Raw genomic sequence first — 7,091 nt, 5'->3', positions numbered from 1 at the left:
TGGCTTAAAATTGAGAAATGACTAGTGTTTTATGTGTGAGAGATTTTAAGTGATGTGAATGTTAAAGAAAAGATTGTAAAGATATAGTATCCAAACATAGCAGTAATCCATGAGAGAAAAATGATTGAAAGAAATTTGTAACTGTAAATTATTTTAGAAAATGTGGAATTCCCTTTGTAATGAGCAAAATATTAAATATTCATAGTACAATACTCATTTATGAACTGTAATCAGCATTCTATAAAAGTGTCCTGAAATGATCAGAACATGTTAATTACCTAATTAAATACAAATTTGACTAAAATAAAGTATAGCATGTTAACCTAAGTTTAATTTAGATCAATTTACATGTAATTACTTTAAGTTGAAGGGAGCTTTCACCAAATACAGATTCTACAAATCATTTATGCACTTGTTAATTTACTACACAAAGATATTTTTTACATGACGTCAATGTTCTAAGTTTTCTTTGATTTATCTATGAACGCCCACTATGTTCCAGACACTGTGCCAGTGGTGGCTGAAACAGGGCAGTTTAAACAAAGGAAGGCAATGCCGTCCAGTGTGGAGTGTGGGGGGAGTGTTGCTAGGTCCGGCCCCCTCAAGATGTCTCATGGGGCTGTCAGAAGCACTGCCCAATCACCGTTTCCCAGTGAACCAGAGCTCTTCCTCATGTGCCCAGCTCAGCCCCCCACATCCTAGCTTGATGTTGTCTGCTGTGCTGACCTTACCTTGGCTAAGTCAGGAAACAGCTGGGTTCACTGAGAGCTGAGGAGGCAGCAGGGATGGGGGCTGCTGGATCACAACTGAGGGAGGATGGAAGGAAGCAAAGAACAGAGCCAGGAGCAAGGCCCTGGTGGCAGCGACTGTGGCTTCTGCTCACCCTACATCACAGACAGGTGCAGGTTGGCAGGTGCCCTCTGCAACAGCCCTGCCTCCAAGACCCCTCACTCCCCACCCAGAGCCCATGCATCCTGCCCTACCTGCAGTACATCAGCCAAATTCCTCCAGCTAAAGAGAACTCATGAATCCTGTCATCAGCTCCTCCCAGACATCCAGGCACCTGCCCAGGCTGCTTACCTTGGGAGTGTCCAATGTAGGGGTAGGGTGAGTGTATGGAAGCTGAGAATGCAGGCACCCCACTGTGGGGCATTGCCCCTTGAGGGGAGCCCCCATGGCTCTGGGGTAGGTGCAGCATCATCATCTGGGGCAGGTGGGGGCCCCAGGGTGAGGAGGCTGGGCTGTTGTGATTCCAGTTTGGACATGGGCGTGGGTAACATGGGCCATATTGGTGACACCATGGGGCAGCTGCTGGTGGGTATGGATGGAATACACAGCGGCTGGTTGAGGAAAGCTACTTTGACGGGACTGGGCAGAAGGTCCAGGTGGCAGAGAAGGTGGTGTACCTGTCAAGACCCCTGGGTGGTACAGGTTCTGCTATGGCTATACACTGCCCAGGTGTGGGGCCTGCCCCACCTGGTGCTGGATGGGACCAGGGTCCACATTCTGGGACTGCAGTTGGCTCCCAATAGGTATGGTGTCTGGTTGCGGCTGGTGCACATGGAGCTACATGGCATGGTGCAGATAGGACTGGTGAACCGTGGCATAAAGGGCTTGGGGGGTGGGCTACTCTGCAGAAGTGTACTGAGGGGTGAAGGGTGACACAATGGCCTGGGGATGGCTCCCTGACGTCAGCATGCGTCGGTTGCTTTGAAGCATAGGGGCAAACACTGTGAGGGGTAAGGGGCTATGGGCTGCATCATGGTGGGCTGGCCTGGGAACTGCTGTGGGTTGTAGGGAATGTAGGAAGAATAAGATGTGGCAGCCACCAGAGGTGGGGCAGAAGCGGTGGCGGTGACCTGCATCATCAGAGGGGCTGAAGCTGTCTATTTGTCCGAGTGCTGGGAGGGCAGGGAGCCTTTTGCTCCCTGGTACTTGTCCTGCTGTCCAGGCATTGAGTTGGACACAGGATTTCTGTCCTGAGGTGCCTGAACAGCTGGTCCCATGTGTATCTGAGGTATGTAGGAAATGTACTGGGGGCTTTATAGCCCACTCTGACCTGCTGTCAGCACCGGGATGGAGGGAGTTGAATGAGTCCGGGGCCCAGGAGAAGGTGGAGTACTGGGTTGATTTATTAACAGACAGCAGGGGCTTAGTGGGATTGAACTCCTTGGTCTTAGGGTTCAGCGTTGACTTCTTCACTTGTTCAGCAACAGAGACCTCATCCTTGTCATCTCTTTGGCTTGGGCAAGGCAGAGGGGCTGACCCCGCCCCTCGGTGCCTCCTGCTGGTAGCAGGGGTAGTTCGTCCTCCTTAAGCGATATGGATTCTAAAAGGAAGAAACAGCCCCCATGGAGTCTGAAGCCAAAAGACCTCCTTCTCCTTCCCTTTGGCCTCCTTCTTTAGGATCTGGGGAGGGAAAGGATCCAGGCTGGTCTCAGGGGAGCTACTAGGCTGAAACTTAAACTGGGCCCCAAACTTTCTCAGTTCTTCCAGTTGAAAGTGTTTCTGTTTGTTCTGAAGGCCAGTGACTTTCCTAGCTATCCAGGACAGCTCCTGGAACTGCAGCGTTCTCTCAGGGTACTTGGCCAGGAGTTCTTTTACATCTGTGGGGGCCAGTGAGATCTTTGGAGAAGCTGGGGAAATGAAGCCTATTCCAGGATCCCCAACTGATGACATCATGGAGATGGAAGCTGAAGAGGTCGGTACTGCTGAGCAGATGGGAGGCTCAGGACAGGAAGCTGAGACTGGGGCAGGGGCAGCTGACTTGGGAGCGTGCAGGGGGTACATCCGGCCCACTGCAGGAGTAGGTGGAACAGAAGCTTCTCCAGACGGCCTGTTGCTGGGGAAAGACAGAGTCTTGGTACCTCTCAGAGGCCACTGTGCCTTAGGGAACGTGTGGGAGGCGTCTCCATTGATACTGCGTTTCTCAGAACCTGGGCTAGAGCTGCTATTGTCAAGATGGTGAAGGCCAAGAAGTGGCAAAGAGCTAAGGCCAGGCCAGCCGGCACGAGAACTACTGCATCAAACTCCTCCTCTGGGACACTCCTGAACTCGATGGGGTAGAGGGATGTACTTTCCCTCTCTAGATGCCAAGCTGGGGCTCTCTCCTCCTGAACCCCGTTGCTGAATTGTACTGTTCTCCTCCTCGGTGCACCCTTCATCATTGTCTATGGTGATCCGCAGGCAGTACTGGGGGCTCTATTTAGTCTTTCAATCAACTGGGCTGCGCACAGCTCCCGCTGATGAAATTCTTCTGAGTTGTCCTTCTCTAAGGGACAAGAAGAGAGATTACTGTCATAGGCGGTCTTTACACTGTAGTTCTCTTCATTGAACTTGAACATTTCATTGGGGCGCCATCCATTGGACATGTCAGACTCCAGGTCATAGTCATCGCTGTTGCTGTCACCCACCCTCCCAGCACTGAAGCATCTTCTCTTTGTGCTTCCCACTCACTTTTGAGTTCATAGCAATGGCTGAATCAGTGAACTTTAGTAGCATAAGTGAAGTCAACATTTTGGAAGTAGACAAGCACGACATCACTTGACTTAAACACCATGGTGTCCACAATGTCTTCCTGACGAGGACCACCTGCTGGCTCCGATGCTTTCTGTGCACAGCGTCTACTGCCAGTTCGAACTTTGAGCTCAGCATCTTGAAGATACTTTCACAGGTGGTACAATTCTTCACCTTTACATCACAAGTGGAGCCCACAACAGTTGTAAGGAAATGCAGCATTCTAGAATTGCTGTCACCCTCAAACACCAGTGACTGTGGGGTGCCTTTCCTGTGCTTTGTCCCCTGGCGCTGCTGATGGCTGCTGCCCTGGCCTCTCCTGATGTTTCTGCTGTGGTGGCAGTGGCTGCGGCACCAAGATGCCCTTGGCTCCAGCGAAGCCTGCTCCCAGAAGCAGCTGCAGGCCCCAGGCAGGGGGAAGCAGCCGCGGGAGGCCTTGGGGCAGCCGAGGTGGAGGCCAGGGGCCCCCAGGAGGCGCCCGTTGGGATGGCTGGTGCTCTTGGGAGGCCAGTGGACCACGGCCTGTTGCGTGGGGGCGGCTGCTGGGGCTCGAGGTTTGTTGTGGTGGCTGAGGCTTCAACTTGAGGGCAGCGTCTGGAAGGGGAATTAGGGGGAAGCGAGGGAAAGAGGAGGCTTGGGCTGGGCCCATGCTGGAGACTGTGGGAAGCGAGGGGGACTGGGAAGCTGGGGCCCCACCACCGTTGGTGAGCAGGGGCGAGCCCCATGGTGTCGGGAGCTGCTTTCCTTTAATTCCAGATAATTTTATCTCACCATAACACATTATTATGACTCAAAGCATTTTATTGACCACCCTAACAAAACATGTATGTAAGTTGAAATTTAATTTTTGCACATGACCATATGACCTAGGGACCAATAGATTTCTTCCGAATTAAGAAACCCCAAAGGAAGCAGATGCTCAGCCTGGAGGAGGCATAGTTTCACATCCAGCAGACAACATGAGAATTTCTGTGCGGTGCTTGTACAATCTCATGTCTCTGGTACTTGGCCAAAAACCAACTGTCATCCATCAGGGGCATCCTCCCTCTGAACAAATAAAACTAAATATAGCAGGTGACCACTATGATCAGCAAGCATCTTTTACCCGAGTAACTGTGCCTTAAGGAAGATTCATGTTGAAGCGTCTTACAGAGGTTATTGTTGACCGTCAGAGACAAACCAACGATGCAGAGAAAAAAATGTGGAAGAGATTAAGATGCATAGTTCATGGGGATAACTTTGGCACTCAAGAGATCTCTGGAGCCGAAAGATTTCAAGTAAAGTAAACATGTTTTATACATCACACACAGTGGCGAAGATAAATTGTCAACAATTAGAAAATAAGGTTGGTGCCTGATTTTAATAAGGTTACTGCTGAGGATATCTCTAACACATGTCCTAGCTGCCAATGGCATGATCCTTATAAAACTGTAAAAGTAGGAAGTAAAAAGGAGGTAAAGTCCTGAAGCCCCTTTGAACATCCCCAAATGGATTTTATACAAATGCCCCAAGCAATGAGCTATGATTGTGTTCCAGTTATTATTTACTTTTTCTTAGGGTGAATCAAGGGCTTTCCTTGATTCACCCTAAGAAAAAGTAAATAATAACTGTAACTATGGTCCTAAAAGTGGTAATAGTCCTCCTCCTTCTTCTATTAATAATATTAATAATAATAATTGCTTGACTTTATTTTCCTGACTGGAGTGTGGTGGAAGTCAAGAAATTATCTCTCCATTGACATAGGCACATATTTCCCTGGCATTGCTATTATTTAACTCTGTAAATGTTCACCTTTTATTCAGAAACTTCACTGTCTTTTTCATCCAAAATCATCAGGAAAAGTAGAGAGAATCAATGGAATCCTACAATTATTATGAGCAAAGCTCTCAGAAATCCTTGAAATTTCAAGGCCTAAAGTATTACCAATTAGACTTGACCAGAACAAGACCAACTCCCTCCAGGACCCATAAGTTGTCTCCTCCCAAGTTAATGATAAGCCTTTCCATGTGTTTGGGAATTTCATTTCCAGAGTCAGATTCTACCTATTGCAAACTGATATGATTAAATAATACAAGGGGCTCATATCCAGCTTTATTGCCAACAGATTCAGGCTCCATTATAGAAGAGTCGCCCTGCATGATCTTAAGCCTGAAAAACTGGTCTTCAGGGAAAGACATCAGAGAACTCTGCCCTTGAGCCATGATGGAAAGAACGTTATGATGTACTATTAACAATTGAAACAGCAGCAAAACTCCAAGATGGTCATTAGATTCATGTTTCTTAAGAAGGCATACACCATTTCCTCTAGAGCACTGGATGTCCAGTCCGTCAGTAATCTGTAAACTGACAGCTACACGGGTGAACAGTATCCTCCCAAGACTCTGGTCAAGTTGGTTACTGCAGACATAGACTGTTTCTGTCCAAGGCAACAGAACATAATTTTCTGATTCCCTGGTACAATTTTTCTTTGCTTACTTCTAGTCTTGGTTATTACTATTGTACTTTGACACCCTCTTTTAACAGAATAAAGGTTTTTCAACTTACTCTCCATTATTTCTATTCTATTTTTACTCCCTAAGGTCTTCTGCCCCTTAAGGAAAAACAAACTGTCTTGCTCATTCGTCTCTTAGCTACTGTGGTAGTTAATTTTATGTATCAACTTGACTGGATCAGGGAATGTCCAGGTATCTGGTGAAACTATTTCTGGGTGTTGTCTGTGAGGGTGTTTCTAGATGAGATTAGTATTTGAGCTGGTGGGCTCAGTAAAGTAAGTTGCCCTCTCCAACTGGTAGGCATCATCCAATGTGTTAAGGGCCTGAATAAAACAAAAAGGTGGAAGAAGGAGGCATTTGCCCCTTTTTCCTGCCTCATTGCTGCTGAGCTGGGACATCTCATCTCATCTTTTCCTGCCCTCAGGCTGGCATTTACACTATTGGCTTCTCCCATTCTCAGGCCTTCAGGCTTGGACTGAACTACACCACTGGCCTCCTGGGTCTGCAGCTCGTGGATCTTAGTGATCTTAGTGGATCTTTAGTCTCTATAACTGCATGACCCAGTTCCTTATAATAGATCTCCTTTCATATCCTATTGGTTCTATGTCTCTGGAGGACCCTGACTAATACAGCTACAATTCTGAATTTAATTCATTACTAGACTTGTCTTCTTCTATCTGATTCTGCTGACAGAAAAATGTAATAGTTATTCCTTTTAACATTTCAGAAGGTAAATTTCATCTTATAGACCCCTTCTCATTCTTAAATTTCAATCACATAATGCATTCCAAACTTCAGCCTTGTGAAAAGTGGGCCTTGACTCCACATCAACAAAATGATTTTTCTCAGGTCATCACAACCCTATCAACAAAACCTACCATGCCAGGAATGGGAACTAATATTGGACCTATCATAGCTATAATAATCAGTCTGTTCTCTTCAGAGCTGTTTACTTTAAAGGAACAATGACTGGCTCACTACAGTTGATATAAACACTATGCATATTCCCAATAGTATCTGTGCCCCTTTCAGGTACTTCTTATGAGAATACCTTCTACTCTGGAAGCTCCACAAACTAGGTTA

General features: G+C 47.2%; 1 pseudogene across 1 annotated transcript; it reads right to left on the bottom strand.

The window, feature by feature from the left end:
* Window positions 1–736: 736 nt before the first annotated feature.
* On the bottom strand, window positions 737–4,297 carry LOC309822258 (ataxin-2-like protein; annotated as a pseudogene). The gene is made up of 2 exons: window positions 984–4,297; window positions 737–884 (listed from the first exon to the last, which is right to left on the bottom strand). The product of its transcript is annotated as an ataxin-2-like protein (transcript).
* Window positions 4,298–7,091: the final 2,794 nt, after the last annotated feature.

This window comes from Grampus griseus (genome assembly GCF_964374135.1).
Source record: "Grampus griseus genome assembly, chromosome: 4".
Lineage (NCBI taxonomy): Eukaryota > Metazoa > Chordata > Mammalia > Artiodactyla > Delphinidae > Grampus > Grampus griseus.
The sequence above is the reverse complement of the archived record's forward strand: the minus strand, read 5'-3'. Positions and strand labels throughout refer to the sequence as shown.